At 45.5% G+C, this 26233-nt stretch overlaps 1 protein-coding gene across 2 annotated transcripts in view; it reads right to left on the bottom strand.

Moving 5' to 3' along the window:
* Positions 1-26233, bottom strand: part of GABRB3 (gamma-aminobutyric acid type A receptor beta3 subunit) — a 228470-nt gene that overhangs the window by 104589 nt on the left and 97648 nt on the right. The window lies entirely within an intron of this gene.

The following is a 26233-nucleotide window of genomic DNA, read 5'->3' as shown; positions in this document are numbered from 1 at the left end:
ACTGCAAGCTCCGCCTCCCGGGTTCACGCCATTCTCCTGCCTCAGCCTCCCGAGTAGCTGGGACTACAGGTGCCCGCCACCATGCCCGGCTAATTTTTTGTATTTTTAGTAGAGACGGGGTTTCACAGTGGCACCCAGGGTTCTCTCGATCTCCTCACCTCGTGATCCTCCTGCCTCGGCCTCCCAAAGTGCTGGGATTACAGGCATGAGCCACCGCACCCGGCCGCTCTTACAATTTTAAATTGTGTACAGTACTTTAAAAGTCAGAGTCCAGGCTGGAGTGCAGTGGCACGATCTCGGCTCACTGCAAGCTCCGCCTCCCGGGTTCACGCCATTCTCCTGCCTCAGCCTCCCGAGTAGCTGGGACTACAGGTGCCCACCATCACGCCCAGCTAATTTTTTGCGTTCTTTAGTAGAGACGGGGTTTCACCGTGTTAGCCAGGATGGTCTTGATCTCCTGACCTCGTGATCCGCCCGTCTCGGCCTCCCAAAGTGCTGAGATTACAGGCGTGAGTCACCGCGCCCGGCCAATAAAGGTGCTCTTAAAAATGGGTTTGGCCAAGTGCAGTAGCTCACACCTGTAATCCCAGCACTTTGGGAGGCCAAGGCAGGAGGCCTGCTTGAGGCCAGGAGTTTGTGACCATTCTGAGTAACACAGTGAGACTCCTTCTCTCTAAAAAATAAATTAAAAAAAAAAAAATTAGCCAGCCGAGGCGGCACACACCTGTAGTCCCAGCTCCTGGGTAAGCTGATTTAAGAGGAGCATGTGACACCAGGAAGGCTGCAGTGATCTGTGACTGTGCCACTGCACTCCAGCCTGGGTGACAGAGTGAGACCTTGCCTCAAAAAAGGCAAGGGAGGTTCAATTTAATTTATCTTTGTAAATTATTTGTTTGTTTGTTTTTGGTTTTGGTTTTAGTTTTGCCTTTTTTGGAGACAGGGTCTCCTCCGTTGCCCATGCTGGAGTACAATGGCACAATCACGGCTCACTGTAGCCTTGATTTCCCGGGGTTACGTTATCCTCCCACCTCACTCTCCCAAGTATCTACGACTGTCACCATGCTCTGCCTCGCAATTATTTTTAAATAAGTATATTCCTTTCTCTGATTATAACATAATTTGTTTATTGTAGAATGTTTATAAAAAATAAAGCAAACAAAACCCCCACTATCTTGAGATAAGTATTGTGAATATTTTGGTGAATTGATTTACAAGTTTGTGTTGCACATACGGGTTAATTTAATATAGTGGAGATCATGCTTATATTGAATTTTGTGCTGCGTGCTTCACATTATGTAAAATGTCATGCTGAACATCTTTCCACATTCAAAATTCTTTAATAATCACTTCATTATGTGCAAATCTACTGTCTGATATATCATAATTTATTTAACCCACCTCTCTCTTTTAACTATTGTAAATAACATAATGATGAACACCTCCATAGACATAAAGGCAAGCTTCCACATTATTATTTTGTAGGATGCACACTGGGGGTGAATGCACATTTTATGGCTATGAGCACATGGAAGACCCGTCGGTTTCTGCATACCTGTGTACTTGTACCTGTCAGTGCCTGTATACCTGAACAGCCTCACAACTCAGGCACCTGCTAGTCAGCTCATCAGACAGACCAAAGAGGAAACTCATCATTGTTTTCATTTACATTTTTCATTTTCAAGCACAAGTCATCTGCATCACTGTTTTGTTCAGGGTTGGAGTTATTCTTATCATAGCACTCTTTTTATATTATGGTTATTAAACCTCTGACTAGCATATTTGGGCAAGTTAGTTTTCCATTTCTGTTATTTGCCTCTCATCTCTTCGTTACTTTGGGACATGCATGTTTTATCAGCCGTCAGATACGGATGCATATTTTCACAGCGGTCAGAGAGCGCTTGCCTCCTCTGTCAGGCCGCGTGGTACAGGGGACAGCCCCAAGCTGAGCTTTGTCACTCTCAGCAGAACTCACCTACCTGGGCTTCCGCCTCCGCACCTGTAAAAAAGGGAGCCAGTTGTCGTCTCTCATTTCCCTCCAGCTCCAGAAAGATAAACTGTCTAGTGACTCAGTGCAAGGCAAACTCAGTTCATCCTTCCCAAACTTCATAAATAGCAAATGTTGCCAATAAAGATTAGTTGACACATAAAATCAGAGTCTCTCAGAAAACCTGAGGGGCATGATTTGTTTGCTGCAAACTTACGATTTTTCCTTAAGTACCTTACACATGGCTAACCTTTGTTCATTTTACTCTGACTATCCTAGAACAGAGGTCTTTAGTCCATGGCCTGTTAGGAACTGGGCCACACAGCAGCAGGACAGCTGCAGGAGAGGGAGCCTGACCGCCTGAGCCTGGCCTCCTGTCAGATCAGCGGCAGCATTAGATTCTCATAGGAGCGCAAACTCTACTGTGAACTGCACATGTGAGGGATCTAGGTTGCACACACCTTATGAGATCAAATGCCTGATGATCTGAGGTGGAATAGTTTCATCCCGAAACCATACCCCTCCCCCAATCCCCCATCTGCGGAAAAAATTGTCTTCCACGAAACCGGTCCCTGGTGCCCAAAAGATTGGGGACCCCTGTCCTAAAACGCAGGATTAAAATAAAAAATTCTTGTCTGAGTTTTGAGATCCTTGTTGATCTAAGTCCCAGCAAATGATGTTTCAAACAGAGACTGAAACAGCAATAATGATGCTTTACCTCGTAGCTCCATCTGTCTCAGAGTGGAAAGTAACACCCTTCCTTTCTGTATTTAGGAAGAAGGGAAACGCAATTCACTATTTGGGGAACTTACAGTCTTTATTATGTTCTGCAGCTTTTTCACTGTGGTCTCTGGGAACCAATCCCCTCTCCATTCATCTTAACTCACACCAGAAGCGGCCAGTTTCTCGTGAGCAGGAGATGACCTCAGGACCCGCAGCGTGGGCTTCATTAGGGGTTGGCCCTTTGTCTCCTGAGAAGAGGTTTATCTTCTTTAGTGCTTTATTTAATGGAATATTCTTCACCTTTGAGCGGTATCAAATGGTGAGTGGCTCCTCTTCACCAGTTTTCAGATTATTTCAGAGAAAACTGGTGATGAATGGTTGGTAATTCTGACTTGAATCCTAACCAAGCCAAAGTTATTCTGTCAACGAAACCCTAACATACTAATACTCACTTGCCCTAGTTCAGTAACAGAGACCTGTATGATCTAAATCTATGGATGGATGTTAGGCGACAAGCTAGCCACCCCATATGCTCAAGTGTGGGTAAAATTCTGTTTATTTTCTAAACACAGTGAGCTGAAGACCAGAAAAGGGAGTATTAGTGAGATCATGGTCTGTCTCAGACACTGTGTTAGGTGCTTTATACGGGTGGCCTTGTTAAATTCTCACAGCAAACATGAGAAGCGGAAGTGTCGTCTCTAGTTCATAGGTAACTGAATTTCAAAGGGTTTTATTCACTTAATGAAACTGCCTTTGGAAAAATTAGGACAGAAAAGTCTGACATAGGAAAATTATGACAGTGAAAGAAATCTGACCTAACTGACTCCATTTTGCTTCTCGGTTCCAAGTGGCCCTTGGTTCACTCCTGGGCCCAACCATAAGTAACTGTGGGAGGAATTCAGCTTCGAGTTCAACTTTGAAACAAAGATGACAACAGCCCCTCCCCAAACAAACCCCGTCCTTACCTGGAGACCAGACTGCCTTCGCTAAACTAACAAGTTAGCCACAAGATTAGAATTTTTGGCTAGGGAGCCCTGCAGCCAGAGGCCACAGGTTCCAAACTTGCCCAATCGCTCCTATGGATAACGATTGCCATTGTAACACCTGAAACTCATGTTTGTGACATTTTTCAGACTGTGCGCTGTGATGGACCAGCTGGTGCCACCCAGACCAGTAAACTGGCTCAACTATTTACATGATCCCACTCAGGAATGAAAAACAAGAAGAAGACAGTTTTGGTCCCTATGATTTCATCCCTGACTTGACCAGTTAGCATTCCCCAGCCCCTTGCCCACCAAACTATCTCTAAAACACCCCAGCCTTCAAATTTTTTAATTTTGGGGGGAGGCTGATTTGAGGAAATAATAAAACTCTTGTCTCCCGTCTAGCAGGCTCTATGTGCATTACATTCTTTCTCCACTGCAATTCCCGTATCTCAATAAATCAGCTCTATCTAGGCAGCAGTCAAGAACTCGATGGGAGCTTACATTAAGTTATGGCCCTAATATGTACACACTCCAGCCCATGCACATCTGTCTGATTCCAAAGAACGCCGCTGACTATGGAAATAGTCGTAGTTCTTGTAATCAACTGGATATCTGGAGGATCCCAGTGCTGCCACACATTCATCCGCACATACATTTTCCCTTCTGATGGTCAGGCCTTCTGTTAGTTGCTGCTGCCTGAAGTGTACATTTTAAAGGGATTCCTCCATCATTCCTGACAATGCTGCCATACTATTTGCATGAGGTTTCTTGACCAGCATTTGCAGGTTTTGTGTAGGTGCTCACACACCTGTGAGGTAATGCTGATTTCCTCATGCATAGTGATTGACATTTGAATGGAAATTGGCCATTCTGATTGCAAACATTCTGGAACTGCTATGTGGCCAGTTGAAATGGAACACTCAGAACCAGAATTCAATAACAAAGAAAGTCACGGCATACCCATTTGGACGACAGGTCACAGGTGAGAATCACCACAGTAAAATACATTGATCAAATTGCTCCTACAAGCAACTCCATTTCAGTCCCTGGAATTTGTTTTCACTTTCCCATTCAGCCACATGAATACAGAGGCTACGTCCACTCTATTTTGTTCTTGAGACCCAGGGGTGAAGATCGTGCCTTCAGATGCCTGCGATGGCTCAGGAAGGGGCCTGGGAGGCTGCTGGAGGCAGCCATGGGACCACTGTCAATGGTTCAAGTCATGCACTATTCTTTAGCTTGTTGAAGTTTCATTTTCTGTTTGAAAAATGAAACCAATAGTTTATTTAAAACAAGTTAAGGCCAGGCACAGTGGCTCATGCCTGTAATCCCAGCACTTCGGGAGGCCGAGGCAGGTGGATCACTTGAGGTCAGGAGTTTGAGACCAGCCTGGCCAACGTGGTGAAACTCCATCTCTATTAAAATACAAAAATTAGCCGGGCGTGGTGGGGAGCACCTTTAATCCCAGCTACTTGGGAGGCTGAGGCAGGACAATCGCTTAAACCCGGGAGGCAGAGGTTGCAATGAGCCAAGATCGTGCCACGGCACTCCAGCCTAGGCGACAGAGAGAGACACTGTCCCCACCCAAAAAAAAAAAAAAAGAATAGTTAAATCTCATGATGATGGCAAATAGAAAGCTGAAAATCTTGAGACTCTTTTCAACAAACTTGACTGAAATATCCTGTTTTCCAAACAGATTCACCTGGTAGTCTGAATAGATAGTAGAAAGAAGAAGATGGAAATGAGGAAGAAATACATGTTCTTTGTCAAGATAGAGGTAGTTTATTAGCATAATCCAGCGCCTTCCTGGAGAGAAAGCACCACCCACCATGGGCGCCAGCCTGCACTGGGCCACCCATGGGGAGGCCCACACAGACAGCTACATTGTAAAAGCATCTTGTTGCCAGTATTGTCAGGAATCAGGGAGGAATCCCTTTAAAAGGCACACTTCAGGGAGTGGCCACTAACAGAAGGCCTGACCATCGGAAGGGAAAATGGGGCCGGGCGCGGTGGCTCACACCTATAATCCCAGCACTTTGGGAGGCCGAGGTGGGCGGATCACAAGGTCAGGAGTTTGAGACCAGCCTGGTCAACATGGTGAAACCCAGTCTCTACTAAAAATACAAAAATTAGCCAGACATGGTGGCGGGCGCCTGTAATTCCAGCTACTCAGGAGGCTGAGGCGGGAGAATTGCTTGAACCCGGGAGGCAGAGCTTGCAGTGAGCTGAGATCGCGCCATTGCACTCCAGCCTGGGTGACAGAGCAAGACTCATCTCGAAAAAGAAAAAAGAAAAAGGGAAAATATACGTGTAAATGTGGTGGCACTAGGATCCTCTAGATATTCAGTTGATTAGGACAACTATGGCTATTTCCATAGCAACCAAATGTGTGTAATAAACATTTTGTTACATTGTAGTTAAAACCACAGATCTCAGATGGTGAGGGATTTTTGAAATCCCAAGCCAATTTCCTCGTTTCTCTCCTCTAAGCTTCTTTCTATATATAGAGGATAAATACATCAGAGTTAATAGTTGCCTAATTTAGAATGAAAAGCAACTGGCAACTGCCCAAAATGCTTTGACAGTAAGGACTATTCCCAAAATCTGGCAAAAGTCCAGGCCTGTTTATCATACAGAGAACCACCACCACACAGCAGCCAGATTCTGTGGGATATTTTGGGGAAAGCACCCAGGATACAGACAACCTGGGTTGTAGATCTGGTTTTGCCTCTTCTGGTCACAACTCTTGTGAGCCTCAGTTTCCCCACCTGCAAAGTGAGACAGAACCTGCTCAGTACACCACAAAGAGCTGTTATGATGTTAAAGCGAAATGCCAAGTGCCCACATCCAGAAATGATAATGAATTATAAACATATTTGTTTGGTTTGGGGGGGGCAAGGGGTTTTGAGACAGGGTCTCGCTCTCTTGCCCAGGCTGAAGTGCAGTAGTGTGCGCTCATGGCTCACTGCATCCTCCACCTCCTAGGCTCAAATGATCCTCCTACCTCAGACTCCCAAGTAGCTGGGACCGCAGGCTTGCATCAGTATACCTGGCTAATTTTTAAATTATCTGTAGCGGTGTGGGGGGTCTCCTTATGTTGCCCAGGCTGGTCCCGAACTCCAGGACTCAAGTGATCCTCCCACTTTGGACTCCCAAAATGTTGGGATGAGACAGGTTTGAGCCACTGTGCCCAGCCAAGAATAAAAAAAAAAATTAAAAGAAATATTCCCTCACTGACAATTAGTGTAGGTAAAAACAGGCAAATTGAGTAGTCTGAGATAGTCACAGTGAAGGAGACTCATGATTCCTGATCACCAGTTGAATTCTCAACACTGATATGCTCAAGAGACAACTATGACATACCCACATACCCGCACATGCCTACACATACATACAAACCCACACACAAAGCACATACCCACATACATGCACATGCCTACACATGCACATACACACATGCATACAAACCCACAGGCAAAGCACATGTACATGCACACACACGCACACAATTCTTTGCCTCCCCTTAATTATTTGCAAACTCTTCAGTATCTAACACACTTGGCATCTAAGAGCTAAGTCAAATTAAAGTTTCCTTTCATTCTCAGCACCTGTATGCAAGACCCCTGGGGGATGTCTGCACAGGGCGTCCCTTTTCATCATCATATTCACTCGTCGGCCAGGGAACATTTGCGAGGTGCTTGGGGAATGCAGACAAGAGCAGCACCTCTGGCCTCTGGAGTGGAGCACAGTAGTGTGCAGGGAAAGGCTTACACGCACAAGGGCAAGAAGGGGTTTCAGGTGTGGCGAGGGAAATGCGTATGGGATGCAGAGAAGACGAGAGTGGCAATGGGAGGGGGTCTCGCAATGAAGTGAGGGGATACCCAAGGAGATGCAGGAGCTCATCCCACGGGAAAGAGCCTGGCTGAGCAGGGGGAAAGCAAGCCAGGACGTGAACCTGGACCTGCACGGAACAGCGTCCTTCCAGTTCTCAGGCCGAAGTACTGCCTAGGAAGGAATTTGGCTACATGAGTGCTAAGCTCTTAATATGGTTGTTATGCCTGACGTGTAGCTCTGATTGCCACAAACCACATGAAAAAAATGCTGTATTATATAACAGACACTGAGTATTCAATTAAACTCAGCCGAGATAGTCAAATTAAAATATAACCCACGGATGACTCATCTCCACTGTACTTCCTAACTTTCCTCAGATGCCATCTTTAATAATCATCAAAACACAAGCCCTCTGAATGAACGGAGCTTCAGAACCTGTGCAGCGCATACAAAGGAAGGATGTTTACCAGAAATATATCTTCCCCGCTGATCTATACTTATCCTCTTTCATCTTTACCCACATTTCATACAAAGAAAATAGGCACTGCTGTTACCATAGAAAAGCATGAATGTTACCATTTCCAAAGATTCTATGCTTTCAAAGATAGCTCTAAAAGAACCCTGACAGGATATAAAGTGTTAACTCTCTACTGGGTTGGGCAGAAAAGAAGATTTATCCAAGGTGGGGTAAGCTCAGTCATCCTCCCCTCCCATCCACAGACACAGCCAACCACGACTTCCTCACTGGGTTACACTGCCCAGTTCACAGCCAGGGGCATTTCCACAGCTGTTACACCTGCATCAGGAAACAAACAGCCTTATTTTTAGCTTTCAATGGTTTGCGTAAAACCCCACAACAATTAGGCCTCATTACTGTGTGCGGCTCCATGCCACGGTGCCCCTGCACAGATGAACAGGGAGAGCCTTGGCCTTAGAAAAAAGGTGCCCACAACCCCGGTCCTCGCACGCACAGCTCGCCCCAGCAATCACAAGAGAAAGGCCCTACTAGTGCACAGCGCACAGGAGTATGTTTCAGGGCAGTGTCATTACAACTGCAACCCAAATCGGGTCAGGAAAGGAAAACACACTGACATGAGGACAGGAAAAGCATTACCAGGAACACAGAGGCAACTCCAACAGACCCAGCACATCGTTTAGTGTTAGCATTCTTCATTTGCTTTACAGTCGTTTTAAAGTAATTATAGCTTTACAAGATGTTGCAAATGTTTGAAAGCCCGGGATGGTTCCACACGCCCCATGCCCAGTGTCCCCCAAGGCTGTCATCTGGCATAATTCTAGTACAATATCAAAAACCAAGAAATAGTCATTGGTACATTCCACAGACCACATTCAGGTTTCAGTAGCTTTACATATAAGTGTGTGTGTGTGTGTGTGTGTCTGTGTGTAGTTCTGTGCAATCCTATCACATGTACAGGTGTGTGCAACCACCACAGTTGAGATACAGAACCAATAAGAATCGTTCACTGTGACAGGTCTCCCTCGTGACCCCCTTCAGGGCCACATCAGCCTCCCTCCTCTCTAATCCCAACCCTGGCAACGACTGATGTATTCAACTTTTCAATTGTGCTATTTTTATGAACATTATATGATTTTCTATCTAATAGCTCTACAAATTACTAAACGTGGGGTGCTGAAATCTCCACCTCTAATTGTGAATTTGTTTCTCCTTTAAGCTATTAGTTTTGGTGTCACGAAGTTCATGGTTTTGGTGCATGCGTATTTGGGACTGCTATGTCTAATCGCTACACTGATGTTTTAAATTGTGATGTGATGTCCTTCTTGTCATTGCTCTTTAATCTCCATTATCTGACATAGTCATGCCTGCTTTTTAAAAAGTTAGTGCCTGCATAATACATCTTTTTTCATCACCTGACTTTCAACTTACCCGTGCTGTCACGTTTGATGTGAGTTTATTGGAAAGCATGCAATGAATCTGCATCCTAGTTTTTATTCATTCTGAAAATCCCTGTCTTTAAATTGCTATGTTTAGACCTTTTATATTTAAAATAGATATTAAGAGGTCAAGGCTAAAGCCTGCCAATTTACTTCTTGTTTTCTGTTTGTTCTGTTTTCTATACCTCTGTTTGCTTTTCCTCTTGCATTCTTATAGATCACATGAACATCTTTTGGAAGTCCATTTTAATTTATCTATAGTGTTTTCCAATGTATATTTTTGTATGATTTTTAGCGATTATTTTAAGTTTTAACATATATGTAAGTCATACATCAGAGCCTACTGGTATCAGCATTTTAACACTTTGAGCAAAATTTAAAAACTTGTCCTCTATTAAGTCTTTATTCTCCCATCTTTTAAAATAGAAATGACTTCAGATTTTCCTTTACATGTTTTTAATAGAGACAGGGTCTCACTCTATTGCCCAGGTGGGAGTGCAGTGGTGATCATAGCTCCCTATAACCTCGGACTCCTGGACTCAAGCAACCCTCACCTCAGCCTCCTGAGTAGCTGGGACTACAGGCACGTGCCACCATACCCAGCTCATTGTTTTTTTAGATTTTGTAGACATGGGGTCTTGCTATGTTGCCTAGGCCTCCTCTCTATTCACTGAGCACTACATCAGATAGTAACGTTAATTTTTGTTTCAATCACAAGTTTTTAAAACTCTTGAGGAGAGGGGCAGCCTATTGTGTTTACCAGTCATGTGCTCATCCCACTGTTCTGTCTTCCTTCATGGTTGTCAACCCTCCTTTGTTAGCATTTCCTTTATGTCGAAGAGAACTTATTTTAGACATGCTTTCTAGGTAGGTCTACTGAGGACAAATTCTCTTACGTTTCCCTTCATCTTAGAATATCTTGAAGGGAATATCCTTAGAATACCCTGAAAGATATTTTTGCTGGCTATAAAATTCACAGTTGATATTTCTGTCCTTTCAGCACTTGCCAAATTTGGGGAAATTTCCAGCTATTATACCTTGGATTTTTTTTCAGGCCCATACTCCTTTCTTCTAGGTGTCTGGTGATACAGATGTTAGATCTTTTGTGATTACTTTCTTTGTTTCTAAGTCAAGGTGGAGTTTAGCTCCCGACTGGACTTTACTGACACTACCCCACTGGGAGAACTGGATGGAAGATCAATCTCTACTAAGGCCCGTCAGCATGTGCTTGGCAGGAGAGGGATGGAGGATCAGCTCCCTGGTCAGCTCGTCAACACCGCCTGACAAGGGAATCTGAATTTTGCTGCTGTTCCTGCTGTGCTAGTGACAGGTGGATGATTAGTTCCCGGTTCAGCCCCAGGGAGCTATGGGTGTGGGAGGGAGATGCGATGTTTCTGTTGGTGTTTGGCTGGACCAGGGCAGGTGTTGTCAAGAATGTCTTCGGTTCTGTTGGGGCGCCCTTTTCTTGGGTTTGCCTGGGAACCGGGCTTTGGTTGGAGCTCTCCATCAGTGCTTCCAGGATGCAACCTTCTCCAGCACCACGTCTGGAAAACAGAGGAGACAACAAAAATCCCGGGAAACCACCACCATGGTGGGCTTCTGTTCTGAGGTCTTATTTTTCCACCTGTCAGAATCCTCCCATGTTTTGTTGTACCATGTTCAGGGTGTTTCAGTTGTGGCAGGGGCATGGGAAGAAGAAGAATATGCCATGTTGGCCAGAATTGTAAGTCTCATCTTCATTTACAATTTCAATCAATCTTGATTGTGTATGTTTTGTGGTGGGAAGAAATCATTTTTTTGCATATTAAAATCCATGTTTTTAGTATTTATTTTTAATGATTATGGGTACCTCATAGTTGCATATATTTATGGGGTACATGTGATGTTCTGATACAATCATACAGCGTGTAACGATTAAACCAGGGTAATGGGGTACCCATCACCTCAAGCTCTTATCATTTCTTTTTTTTGTTGTTTTTTTTTTAGATGGAGTTTCGCTCTTGCCGCCCAGGCTGGAGTGTGATAGCGCAATCTCAGCTCACCACGACCTCTGCACCTCCACCTCCTGGGTTCAAGCAATTCTCCTGCCTCAGCCTCCCAAGTAGCTGGGGTTACAGGCATGTAACACCACGTCCAGCTAATTTTGTATTTTTAGTAGAGATGGGGTTTCTCCATGTTGGTCAGGCTGGTCTTGAACTCCCAACCTTGGGTGATCCACCCGCCTTGGCCTCCCAAAGTGCTGGGATTACAGGCGTGAATGCCCTTATCATTTCTTTGTGTTAAGAACTCTATGAACATTCCAATTCTACTGTTTTAGTTACTTTTTAAAAAACATTATATATATAATATATATATTATATTTTAGCATTTTAATTATTTATACGTTATTTTAAACTATAGTCACCCTACTGTGCCACCTATCACTAGATCTTCTTCACTGTATCCATCTGTATATTAACCATGCCCACTTTATCCCTCACTCCCCATCACTCTTCCCAGCCTCACCATTCTACTCTCTCTCTCCATGAGTTCCATTTCGGGGGAAGAAATCTTCAAGATCACAGAATTAAATCCTCTCATTTAACACATGCAAAACAAACTCATCACGCAAAATTGCAAAGGTAGCAGAGACTACCAAACTGCTATTTGTAAGGCTGGATGTAAACATAAAATTAAAGAATCAAGATTTAAAAACTAAAAGTATCTTTTAAACAGCCATGGTCATGACAGTAATAATAGCAAATGAATGTTTTCTTTTTGATATTTACCCTCTGTTCCACCTAAAGTGACATTCCGTTTCCCAAGCATGACAAGAGGAGGAATAGGAAATCAGGGAGAAGGAGGAGCTCACATCAGGCAAAAGGAGACCATCAGTGCTGATGTGGGCACTCATGTCGGAAGGGCTGGGCGCTCCTGACAAGTCATTTCATCTTACTGGGGCACCATTTCCTAATCTTCAAAATGGAAATGATAAAACCTCATCTCACTGCCGTACAGGCTTATGTGCTTTTTTTTTTTTTTCTTTTAAAGTTGCTAATGGGCTACTTCATATGACAGCAATAGGAAAAACTATAAAGTTGTACGGAAGAAAAAGTATAAACCTGGCTATTTATAATGGATGATAGCAATAAAAAGCACGCATTTGTGTTGAAATGGCACATGTAGTAAGCCACCGAGACAAGTAGGTTTACAAGTCTAAAACCTTTCTCCACCTCAGATAATTCACAGTGGAAACCCTCTGACCTTAGACTGTTATTTTACCCAGCACACGCACGAACACGCACACACAGAGCTGCTTTTTAGCCTGAAGCCACTGTCTACAGGAAAGCGTGCTTACATAAGTACGCCAGCACTGGAAAATCGGCCTCTGTGAAACTCCTCAATAATCCAGCCAAGTGTGATGCTATTTTTAGGTTTCAGGGGAAATGAATTGTTCAGATGAAAGCATTACTCCTTCATTCTACCCAAGTACCATATTACTTATGGTCAAACAGTTTTTAAGGCACCAACTGAGTAGTGTATTTCTATTACTTGGCAGATGGGAAGCAAGAACAGAATATTTTTATTGCGACTCTTTCTGAAAAGTAATTTGTCAGAGGTAATGTACTTTCCACTCACCAGCAGCATACCCGGCTTCTTGTACGCACTGGAGTCACTCAGGGTGGTGAAGCAGGGGGAGGCCGAGGGCTGCAGTGACCCTGCCAGGCTTGTCACGAGCCATTGGCCGCCTGTGTGAAGCAGTTCAGACACTAAAGGCGAACACGGAAGGATACGAAATGGTCTGCAAGCCGCTGAGAGCCTGACAGTCATTACTTGTATTGTTAATCATGAGTGCATGTCAAATGCAGGGTAGGGCAGGAAGCAGGAAGGCAATCTAGTGCCTCTTGCCTCTTCAGGGATTCCTATGTCACCCACAGGACTCAGGGTATCTACGGGAATGGAGGTCTGAGGCGCCTCCTGCCTTGAAAGAGGAAGGATTTGTGCAGAAGCGACGTTCCATGGTCCTAGGACACATTCAGACGGCCAGAGTTGCTCTCAAAAGGGAAGACGACATGTCAGGAAGAAGAATCATGAAGCCAGTCACTTCACAGCCCAGACAGCATTGAGCAAGAAGGAACAGGGCTCTCTATTTCCACCACAGCCACCTCTAGATCTGAACACTCATCTCTGCCCTCTTCCCAGGAGGCAAGGGGTTATCCATCCCTTCTGAAAATGACCTCAGCCAGCACAGGAACTGGTGCCCATCCCAGTGCACACCAGTTGCAGGGGTTAGGTGCTTTTGGTGTGAAAATAACAGGACAGGGATTGACTGAGAGCACACCACTCCATAATACGTGAATATCACCTCACTTCGGCCCCGAACGCATCCTGGATTACTGTCTCTGTTCTACAGTGAAGGAAAACAGAGGGTCACGGTTGCAGGTTTCACAGCTGGGTTATGGGGCAGCCAGATTCCAGCCAAAGTCTCCAATGCCAGAGCCCGCGGAGTGAACCGCCAAACAGGGGAGCCTTCCAGGACTTGTGGGGACCACAGGTGTTGGCAGCGGAGTTTTCTTATTTCTAGTAGGATCTGGGAGTGACAAAGTCCAGGACATTTTCACCCGCCCCCTTCAATCTTAACTGCTCTGACTAAGGCGGCCACAGGATGCAGTGCACAAGAACCAGTTCAGGATGGTAAACTCTTAAAGTGTGACACAGTTCCCTCTGGAGCATGTGGACTCCAGAGGCAGGGTGCTAGCACTGGCTGTTTGAAAATGCATCAGCCCCTACAAAAGGTGTGGTTTAATCAAGTTTATTTTAAATTCTTAAATTCATAATATGTTCTCTGTATTAAAAGGTGACCTCCGCTAATCATTGAGTTAAAACAATCTAATAGTAATTCCTTCTGCTGTAGTCTCAGGCACTCATTCCCAGAGGAGGGTCTCCAGACCGGCAGTATCAGCGTCACCTGGGCACTTGTTAGAAATGCACATTCTTGGGCCTCATCCCAGACCAGTTTATTCAGAAACTCTGGGGGTAGGATGCAGCCAGCTGTGTCGAAACAAGCCCTCCACGTGACTCAGAGGCATGCTCAAGCATGAGAACCTTGGGTCTGCAAATCCCATATGAAGTAGGAAGTCCAGATGCAAGCTCAGGGCAGCAGGCCAAGGACTTGCATTTAATGCACTGTAGGGAGGGTGGCCAGAGAAATAAAACAATCAAAACGAGGTTTGAAAAAGATAATTCCAGAAATAGGAAACAAGATTCCCTGCATAACACCCAGCATAACAGCAGTTTTAAGACCACAGTTTCTGGAGTCACCCAGACAAGAGTCAGAGTCCCAGCTTTGCTACTTCCTTATAATGCAGGCCACTCTCCATGAACCTCGATTATCTTCCCGGTAGAAAGGGAACAGTAACAGGACCTACCTCACAGGTTTCTTTGCAAGCAGGAAAACAAGGAATATGCCTATTCAAAATGAATGCAATTTACTTAACTTAGCAAAGTAAATTGGAATTAGGATATTTTAAGGTAAATGATGTTAGCTATTTTAGTGTCTAATGTGCTCTTAAAAAAATGAAAATAATATTTGATACTATGATTGGCAGAAAGTAAATATTCTACGACTATCATTTGTGTAAGCTCTTACATGAGGCTGGGAATGCGTGCAGCCCCTGCCTAGGGCCGAACTGACTCAATCACACCAAGGCTCACTCTTCTTTTCAGAACCCTCAGCCTCATACATATGGTTTTCCCTATATCTTGGATGTTGTTTATGTGTTTGTTTGTTTTTTAATCAATTGGCATGTCAGCTCTTGCTAAGAGCATGTAGTCCCTAAATACTCCCTCCTTTCTATCTTTTCTTGAGAAAGTTATTTAATCAGTGCTGTTGAAGAATCAATGTGTACTTGACAAAATAATACATAGCTAAGATTAACTCATATGTAAATAGGGTTCCCTAATCAAGGGCAGTAAATTGTATGACCATAACATCTGAGGAAGTGAGCAGCAAAACCTCTCTATGCAAAAACTGTACACATTAGGCCCCCAAAATATCAAGTCCATTACTCCCAAAGGTTGTAGAGGACTACGATTTAAGAAGCATAATCAACGTTTACATGAATGCATGGGTGATCGATTCATAAATGAACATACTCCCTGCAGAGTACCCTTGGGTGAAAAGCGAGGCTAAGGAGATTAATCACACCATGTCGAACACAACGAGGATGACTATGCGTCCAGATAACTACTGCACCTGCCCCTCCGTGACGGCAGCTGGGAAGTCCTGGTGTCAAACTATCCAATTCCCCACAGCAAGGCTCACTGCTCTTCCATGAACAGTCTGTCTGTCTCCTTCTTCTTGTTCTGTCTCCTTTCTTGGTTTATCTCTTTTCCCACCTCTCAAACCCCTGGTGTATCTGCTCTGTGACCCCCCAACAGAATCCTGCCCTCTCCTTCCACAGGAATTTTATCTCTTTAGTTTCAATGATGTCCTTCCTACTTAGGGAAGCATCTTCCTACTTAGGGAAGTATCTCCAAAATTTGGACAGCTTGGATTAAGCCCTGGCTGCATGTTTGCTAAGCGTGTGGCATCCCAAAGCCGCATTTTCCTCATTTGCTTACTGGGGATCATGCTGGTATCTTCCTCACTGATGTGCTGTGAGCAGAGAATCGTATCATCTGTCCAAAGCACCTAGCACATTGTCCGCCATGGGGTAGGTGTTCAACACGTTAACATTATCATTTCACTTCCTTAATTATTGATAGTTCACACCACAACCTGCTTTTCCCTCCAAGAGGCAGTGGCCTATAATCTTGAGAAATCTTGTGATGTTCTCATCACCTGCGGCCTCTTTCCAAGACTCTCTCTCCCCCTGCGCCCCGCCTTCCCCTCTCCATTAACTTGCACTCCCTCAATAGTCCTCCTATTCTGACATAAACATGTCCTTCTCTTTGACCTTTTCTCTTGGCTACTTACATACTGGTCCAAGACTTCCTTCCTATTTCTGCTGTCTTTCCTTTGCTACCTTTTCATTTCTTTCCATCTTCTACAACCACCATCACCCACTCCCTCTAAGAGCTCTGAGTTGTTTCACGATTCTCCTTTTGACCCTGATCCTTTCTCTCCTTTGGGTCAAATTAACCTTTCCTGTGATTCCCCTTCTCAGGATTGAGTGTCACTGTCCTTTGGTCATTCTCCTGATGCTGCGCACTGCACCTGCAGTATGTGTGTCTGAATCCAGTGTCACTTCCAGAGAGGACCTGTGCATCCTCCAAGGCACCCCTCATGCTCTGCAGGAGGTCACAGTCATGATCACGGGCACAGAGCCATGCAAAGGGACCCGCCCGAGGCCACACAGCTGACTACAGGTTCAGCACAGGTTCAGACTAGAGGCTCAGCACAGAAGAGAAAGAGCACAGACTTTCTCATCAAAGGAAGACACAGTGGACGGAAGCAACGTTACACTGAGTTTTGCAACCCAATATGCTATTAGAGTTTGTACATTATATTTGGAAGGTAGGTGAGGTAAAGTTTACACTTTTATAAACTGTATTATCGTAGCCTACAGCCCCCTTCACAAGCAGTCCTAGGTGAGATGCACATAAGTTTGAAGTATTTCCAAATGATATTTAAACTGAGTCTATGTAGGTGGACTTCTGCAAGTTTATCATAAAACCTAGTTTAAAAATCTCCAACCTAGTATAACCTTAGTCTTCAATGCCTAATATTTCTGACAAGATTTTATTTGGAGCCAAAAGATTAAATTTGTGTTGATTTTCCACATACAGATTTGAGATAATGCTACTGACCCACCTAAACTTCTAGGTTGACCTTGAAAACTTCTTCTAAAGCATATAGAAAAAGCAAAGTGAGCTAATTACAGAAGCAAACACAAGTGATACTCAAAACAATTTCCATTTGCCAGCCCTGAAGCCTCTAACATAGATGGTTTGTAGTTGCTATTGGTGATACTAGACATTAAGAAAAGCTCCAGTGAAGGATCTAGAACCAGAAATACCATTTGTCCTGGCAATCCCATTGCTGAGTATATACCCAAAGGATTATAAATCATCATTCTACTATAAAGACACATGCACACATAAGTTTAACGCAGCACTGTTCACAATAGCAAAGACTTGGAACCAACCCAAATGCCCATTAATGATAGACCAGATAAAGAAAATGTGGCACATATACACCATGGAATACTATGCAGCCACAAAAAAAGGATGAGTTCATGTCCTTTGCAGGGACATGGATGAAGCTTGAAATCATCATTCTCAGCAAACTAACACAAGAACAGAAAACCAAACACCACATGTTCTCACCCGTAAGTGGGAGTTGAACAATGAGAACACATGGACACAGGGAGGGGAACATCATACACTGGGGCCTGTCCGGGGATGGGGGATTAGGGGAGGGATAACATTAGGAGAAATACCTAATGTAGATGATGGGGTGATAAGTTCAGCAAACCACCATGACACGTGTATACCTATGTAACAAACCTGCACGTTCTGCACATGTATCCCAGAACTTAGGGTATAATTTTAAAATATTTTAAAATAAACAAGAATTAATAAAGCAGAACAAACAAAACCTCCCTGAATGTTCTGGTGCAACTGAGTACGACCCAAGCTGATGCTACGGCCCCTACAGAGGGACGTATCTGCTCTTCCTTCAGCATTACTGGTTATTATTTAACAGGCGCTTTATACACAGCCAGTGCTGGGTATATGGGAACAACACTTGCAAGAACAAATAGCCAGAAGGCGGCTCAGGCAGGAATGATCATCCTAGCCGGCACGCAGCACACGCCCATAGTCCCAGCTACTCCAGAGGCTGAGAGGGGAGGACTCGGTGAGCCCAGGAGTCCCAGGCTGCAGTGAGCCCTGACCGCACCGCTGCACTCCGGCCTGCGCGAGGGAGCGAGACCCCGTCTCTAGATACATACATAAAAGAATGGCTATTTTTAGTTTTTAAAAGAATCTTTAAGAGACGATTTCACTTCTCTGGTTCATTCTGCGTGTCTGGCCGCAGCGGGAGCGCTCTTGCTTGGAGGAGCAGCCGGAGCGCCCGGAGCCTCACCTGGGAGGCGGCGCCACAGGTGTCCGGAGCGGAGCCTGCGGGGCTGAGCGCGGAGACCGCTGCGCCCCAACACGGGGTTCGAGCCCAGCGGGGAAGCGGGGCGGGGCGGCAGCGGGAGGGAGGCCAGGCCGAGATGTCCAGGACCCCCCGGTGGGCACGGAGGGGCGGGAGAGCTCAGGGTCGGCGGGAAGAGGCCCGGGACGCAGTCTGCAGCGCAGGGCAGCGCAGGGCAGGGCGCGGAACAGGCCGGTCCAGGCGGCAGCGTGGGCCCGGAGGCGGCAGGTGCAGGTCTCAGCACGGCAGCGTCATGCTGCCCGCGGAGGGACCGGGAGGCTGGGCGCAGAGTCGGCCGCCAAGGCGCGGCTTCGGAGCGCGGCCCGGGAAGGGAGGAAGCGAGGAGAAGAGGCGCCCAGGTCCGCGCCCGCCGCAGCTCCACGCTCCACGCTCCACCCCAGCTCTCCAGCCTCGGGCCGTCACAGGAGCTGACTCCGGCTGGGCCTTCCACACCCCGGCTGCAGCTTTTCCCATAAACATTGACATAGGAAAATTACAATTCTGAGATTTAGGAGGATGATACTATTGACACTGAAAAAATTATGAAGTGTAACTGTACTTTGAGCAATTCGATGAGATTCACATATGCATACAAAAGACACAGCTACAACTTGTAAAAATTTTAAAACTCGCTTTTCCTATGCCTCTTTCTTTCTTCTTTGAAGCCCTTGCCTTTTCCAAAGACCATTCATAGCTAAACATCCTTATCACGCAGCTACTCTATCAGATATTTACTTTTTAAATAGTTTTATTTTATTTTTGTGGTTTTTTTTTTTTTTTTTTTTTTTTTTTTTCAGAGAAACGTCGCTCAGGTTGGAGTGCAGTGGCACAATCACGGCATCAACATCCTGGTCTCAAGTGATCCTCCTGCCTCAGTCTCCCAAGTACTTGGGATCACAGGGGTGCACCACCATGCCTGGCTAATCTATGAGATAGTTGACTGCTGAGGTATAAGCCCCAGGCCACTTAAAGAAGTAAGAAATACTGTGATGTATAAAGAAATGACAATAACAATCTCCCCAACATTATGCCAATCAAGAAGAGAAATAAGGCCTTTTATTTCCAAAAATGTCCTCAGAACAGAATCTGAATAACTGGTCATTTTCCTTTCAGGTTCTTGATTGATTTAAAGTTTTTCCTGTAATAAAATAAATTAGGAGAAACTTCCATCATTAAGTGATTTGAAATAAAGATTTCATTATGCTACGCAAGTATCTGGCAGACTTGTAGCAAACTCTAAATTCATTTTTCAAATACGTCTAAGAAGACGTGCCGGAGATGGCCTTAGTTGTACCACAGTTGTGCCGGAAGGACAAGAAGACCAGCTAAGGCTGGAGCAGGGGCACATTCCTCCAAGTTCCCCGATGAAACCAGTGCCACTAAAAAGAGAATCTCTGGGTGGGGGCTTCCTGTTTCAAGAGTGCTTTAAACATTCATCAAGAGACCAACAGAATCGGTAAGAGAGTTGTGTGTTTTATAAATGCTGGGGGTGCTTTATGGATGAGTCGTATTAAAGAATTATGAATTTCTTATTTGATTAGTTGGGGTAGGCTTTCCTGCTAGAATCTCATTGCGCTTCATCAATTTTATGGTTGACATGTTTTCAATTTACTTTGTACTGTTAAGAAACTGAAATGAGTTTTAGAAGTACATACTCAACCCTTTCCTCCCCTCCCCAGTGCCATGGGGACAAGGTGGTGAGGACTCCGAGCCAGCTGAGCAGACCACACGCAGGGAATTCTGTTTTCTCTCCTAGTCACTGTCTCAAAGAGTTTGAGCTCATTTGATCCCAGGGAAAAAGTTACTTGTCATTTTCACATCTATAAGTTTGCTAATTCACTTTGATATATACCAACAAGTGGTTTCACTATGGAAACGATGGGTCTTATTGAGAAAAATCTGGAATAATTACCCTGTATCCTGCTTGTTTTTTCTTAGTGTTTTTCTCTTTTCCTACAGTTTTCTTTCCCTTCCCTCCTTTTCTTTGGGTGCTTAGAACTTTACTAACTGTAGGAAGGTCCAGAACGTGCCACAGTGACGTAGGGTCATTTTGAGCTGAAGACATTTGAGAATCAAGAAACGCAAGGAGAAGCTTTCTCTAAATTCTCATTTTTGCCCCAAAATAGGGCCCTTCAAAAAGAGCTCAACTGTCATAAATCCCACCTCAGGCGTTTCACAACCAGGGAAGACTGACCCTAATCGCAGGAGAGCAGAGAAGTCAGCACCACACCCAGACAGGGTCACAAGCCACCACAAGCCCCATTTGTCCTCCCAGGACCCACTTACAGCTCCTACAGATCATCTGCTCTTCTGTGAGGGTGTTTTTCCCTCTCTCTTTCCCCTATGAAGATTGGTATAAGCTCTCAAACCTCACTTCTCCTTTGCACACTTACTTCTTTCCATGATGCCCCTATGCACATAAAATTCAGCAGTAATAAATTAGTAGGCCTTTTCTTCTGTTCACCTGTCTGATGTCGCTTTAATTCGCAGTCCTCCACCCCCAGCCCCTGAACCTGAGTGGAGAAAAAAATATTTTCTTCCCTACACTGTCCAATATCATTGATTTATTTTATTGGCATAATTCTCCATGTACAAACACAAACTAAAGTTTTGATTACGGGAAAGTCTGTGGGCCTCAAGTATCATGATCAGAGTGGATGCACGATGTTTATAAGGACAGATGAAAACCATGTGATGGAGGAAGAATGATAAAATGCCATTAAAGAGAGAAAAACGCCAAGAGAAGGGAGACAGCAAAAGAATATGTAGGCCTGTTGGCGTTCGGTAGCTACTTATTTCATGGAGTCAAACTCTATTCCATAAAAACATTACAAGTGCATGTCATATTTACCTATCTAAAGCCAATGTACAAAATGCCTTTTAAGCAAAAATCCGTATATCATAATGGAGCTACAAATTGACCTCCTATCGTGTTTTCCTGGGGTCACTCTTTCTGGGACTAAATTCCAAACAAGCCAGGCACAGACAGTGGGCATTTCTTAAAACTCAAGTAACTTCTGAAACTCAGCATTCATTAATTCTGCTAGAAAAAAGTTCCAACTGTAACTTCCTTCGTTCCTTCTTTCCTTCCTTTCCTTCCTCCTTCCTTCCTTTCTTGGAGGGTGGATGCAGGTGACTTAGTAACAAGCCTTATTTTAACACATCATTTTAAACCATAGATGAGTGAGTAGCTGAGTTCAGACTTTCAGCCTGTTCATTTTCTTCACATTCTCTCTGGAAAGTGAGTTCTTGTGGCTACTGCATTTATCTCTATTACTTACCGGACAATGTCAGCAGCTGTACCTGTTCACCTAACATTTTGCTTCATCCCCTAAGGCACTTGGAGTATGTAATAAGATAGAACAGTAACCTCAAAATCCTGGCTACATAATGACACTGGTGATAGGAATTACTCTTCCATTCTTAGACACAGAGCAAAGACTGTATCCAGCATGCCTGCGAAAGCGGTGACTGTGAAAACCACCAGAAGCTCCCCCATTCTGAGCAAATCAGGCAGCTACGTGCATCACAAGACAAAGGTCCCAGGCAGGAGGGAGAGGCCAGCCCCAAACGCCACTCCTCACAGCAGATGCCCACCACACAGAAATCTAGAAATGCACCAGAGTGTTAAAAACTTTGTCCAAAGCTTTTATTCTTAGAATGGAATAGAGCTAGAATGTGACAAGTTAATTAATGACCCATTATGGGGAAAACTCCACATTAAAGCAGATTTCTGTTTCTATTTATATCTTTTACCTTAGCAGTATTGTTACGTAAGTCATCTCTTAAAGATATACACACCTAAAATTGTTAATCTTTAAAACATGTTATCTGGCAGCAAAAGCCAAACTGTTTCTGTGGAGTGTAGGTTAGTGGCTAATTCACCAATCAATCATTTCTATTCACCCTCCCCCCCGCTTTTTTTTAGTATTTCCTGAGATGGTGTTTTAGAAACTATGGGCAGAGCTGGCAGGGCACAGTGGCTCACACCTGTAATCCCAGCACTTTGGGAGGCCAAGGTGGGCAGATCACCTGAGGTCAGTAGTTCGAGACCAGCCTGGCCAACATGATGAAACCCTGCCCTAGCCTGGCCTGATAAACTTTGCCTGGGCGTGGTGGCGGCCCCTGTGTCCTGAAGTTTCTTAGAGGCTGAGGCAGAAGAATCACTTGAACCCAGGAGGCGAAGAAGCTGCAGTGAGCCGAGATCGGGCCACGCACTGCCTGGGTGAGGCAGAGCTGCAGACTCCGTGACTCCAAAAAAAAAAAAAAAAAAAAAAAAGACAAGAAAAAGAAAAGGAAAAAAAAGAAACTATGCGCAGACAGAGGAGTAAGGACCCCACTTGGCGAAGATTGAAATTCCGTGAAAAAATAACAAATCCATATACATTTAATGAAATGAGGGAGACGGATAAGATCCGTGAGGAAAAGCAGAGCCATGAGAAGGGACAAGAAGTGATGCCACAAGGTTCCCTCTGGGAGTTTACTGAGCAGAGACCTGAGGGCGTAAAACACACAAGAGATCTGAAATCGTGAAGTTAGAACCAGGAAGAGTGGCTGCAAAATTCGGGGAAAGGATTTCTTTTTTTTTTTTTTTTTTTTTTGAGACGGAGGCTCTGTCGCCCAGGCTGGGAGTGTGCAGTGGCCGGATCTCGTGCCCACTGCAGCCTCCGGGCCTCCCGGGTTCACGCCATTCTCCCAGCCTCCCGGTAGCTGGGACCACAGGCGCCGCCACCTCGCCCGGCTAGTTTTTGTATTTCTTAGTAGAGACGGGGTTTCACCGTGTTAGCCAGGATGGTCTCGATCTCCTGACCTCGTGATCCGCCCATCTCGGCCTCCCAAAGTGCTGGGATTACAGGCTTGAGCCACCGCGCCCGGCCTGGGAAAGGATTTCAACAGAAGATGACCGGTTTTGAGAAGGGCAAGGCTTACAGGGTCAACAGGACACTCCTGCGTAAATGGAAGGGATGGCTTGATTTCAGATGCACTGTTTTCTTCTTGAGGTCAAGGGAATAACATATCAAATAAAACCAAGTTGCCACAAAGAGTTAACCTTATATAATCCAAGTATCTACCTTCCTTCTCCCTGAGAAGGTAGGATCAAACTGATCAAGCTAGCGGGCCTTCCTATGAAATAATTACTTGTGGTTTCAAAAGTCTCAGGAGTCCCTGGGTCTCTTAATGAGGAACTGAATATTAAATTACACTCGAGAGCTCTGGGTCCAGTTGAGATTGTGGAGCTGATTTCTCATAGCACTGCTATTTCTTTTTCTCAATTTTTGAACAACAACAAAATATGTTAAAGATCTTTTGCAGCTTATAAAACCAAAGATTTGATTTGGAATCAGTGCCCTGTTCTACTCAAGAGTGGAGCACTGGCTCGAAAGGGCAGCTCCACCACCTTCTGTTCATTTCACTTCCACGCTCGGGCCCTTCCAAGAGGACCTAACCCACCCGGGACCCCGCTTAAAGACCGGATGCCTCTGAACGCCCCCTACCTTGTGCGTCTGTGTGTGTGTGTGTCTTGGGAGTTGAGGTAAGCGGTGTTAAAAATTATGAATGACATTTGTTCAAGAAAATAAGGCAGTCTTTCTTCAGAACCATTGAGATAGGTATAGGGACTACTGAGATAGTTATAGGGACCTGGGTTCAAGTGATTCTTCTGCCTCAGCCTCCCAAGAAGCTGGGATTATAGGAACCCGCCACCATACCAGGCAAATGTTGTATTTTTAGTGGAGATGGTGTTTCACCATATTGGCCAGGCTGGTCTCAGTGGGTCCTGCGGTTGGGGATGAAGGTCAGGCTCACTTCCCAATACAAAAAGGAAAGCTAGGAAAAGAGCAGAGTGTGTTTATGCTGGAGGTGGGGGAGGTCAGTCGACAGCAAAATCACTAGGAGGTAAGATCAAGGGTAAGGGAGGATCCTGGATAAACTGACCTCACCTTGCTTTTGCTGAAGACATGCCAGGATGATCAAACATTACCAGGCAGATGGTAAATGAGGAAACTGAACAGATACCGAGGACTCAGATATCCAGCATTGGGGATTCTGGTCAAAATGACTTTGCAGGGTTCTTGCTAAAAGTTTCCAATGCAGAGATGAACACTGACACCCAAAGTTCAGGGCCCAGTTGAGAAGTGAGTTCAGAAAGGCCTGATGAGAGTTTGGTCAAGGAGAGACTCTTCGTCATCAGGCCTCATGCAGTATGCAAGTGTCCTTAAAAAAGGAACCGAGCTAATTAATCACAGTGCTTAAGGAGTCACCACTAGACCCTCATCTTTGCTTCCATAAGCACAGAGTACACCTTTCAAAGGACCTGAGTTGTTAAGCAATGAATTCTTTAGCACCTGCTTGCAACTATTTATTTTGTTTCAACAGACTTCTCTTTGTGACTAGTACTCGATTAAGTCACACGAAATCAAATTTCTGCAGCTCCCCCCCAGGTGTTTTCCTCTCCTCTTTTCATTTCTGACTGTGGTCCTGCCAAGTCCCTGGGGGTGGAAGGTTGGCTCAGGGCATCATCCATCAATCTGTGAGGATCGGGCTCAAACTCCATTCCACTGGGGCTTTCCATTCACTGATTTCCTTCCTTTCCTTCATTCCTTCCACCTACCACCACACAACACACAGCCACACAAACCACACCTGAGCCACCCTGGAGCCTAGATGCTCGGATATGGACCGGTCACCTGGATAACCGCCGCCTCGGATATAACCGCCTGTATGCCTGGACTATTGCTTGCGGTCGCCTCAGTTCGCCCTTGCCGATCGCCCTCGGTTCGCCGCCTCGGATATGCGATGATCTTGTCGGATATGCCGCCATCGGACCGCCTGGATATGCCTTGCGCCGCTATCGCCGCCTCGGATACTTCGCGCGGTCTCGGACCAACGCCTCGGATATGCGATGCCGCCTGGACCATGCCGCCTCGGACCTGATGCCTTACCCGCCGCCTTGCCGCCTTGCCTGGACCGCCGCGCGGACCGCGCCTGGATAACGCCGCTTGCCTGGATAACCTGGATAACCGCGCCGCCCTCAGACCATGCTGGACCGCCTGGACCGCTGCCGGTAATGCTGCCCTCGGATAACAGTGATGCCTCAGACCGCCGCCGCCGCCTGAATATGATGCCTTGCCCTGGATACGTCGCCGCGATGCCACTTCGCGGTCGCCTGGATAACCGCTGCGGCGGATATGCGCATGCCACCTGCCACAATGCCTGTTCGTAGCCGCACATGCAGAACCGCAAACCTGCATACCGCATGCACCTGGGCATGCCTGAAACCACCTGAAATGGCCTGCCTGAAAGCGCACATGCCTGGTCTGCCGCACCAGGCAATGCCTGGCAGCGCACATCACCTGGGCACTTACCTTGCCTGCGGGGGCGTACCTGCAATGCCTGAACCACTGGCCTGGAAACCGCCTGTTGTACACAAGCGTTGCCTGGCCTGCCGCATGCCTGGAAACCGCATTACCTGCGTTCTTACCGGATAAGGGAACTGCCGTTCGCTTTATCGGTCGTTCAGTTTCTTCAATCGGAGATGAGCTCAGGTTCAAACTATGGCATAAAGGAGAAAAGGGAACTTAATTGAATTATTCAATCTTTGCTGTCTTAGTTTCGGTTTCGTAGACGGAACATACGCTCGGATATCGCATTAGAGCAATCATCCGCACC

The sequence above is a fragment of the Papio anubis genome, chromosome 7, assembly GCF_008728515.1.
Source record: "Papio anubis isolate 15944 chromosome 7, Panubis1.0, whole genome shotgun sequence".
NCBI classification, from domain to species: domain Eukaryota; kingdom Metazoa; phylum Chordata; class Mammalia; order Primates; family Cercopithecidae; genus Papio; species Papio anubis.
This window is presented reverse-complemented; position numbering and strand designations above follow the sequence as displayed.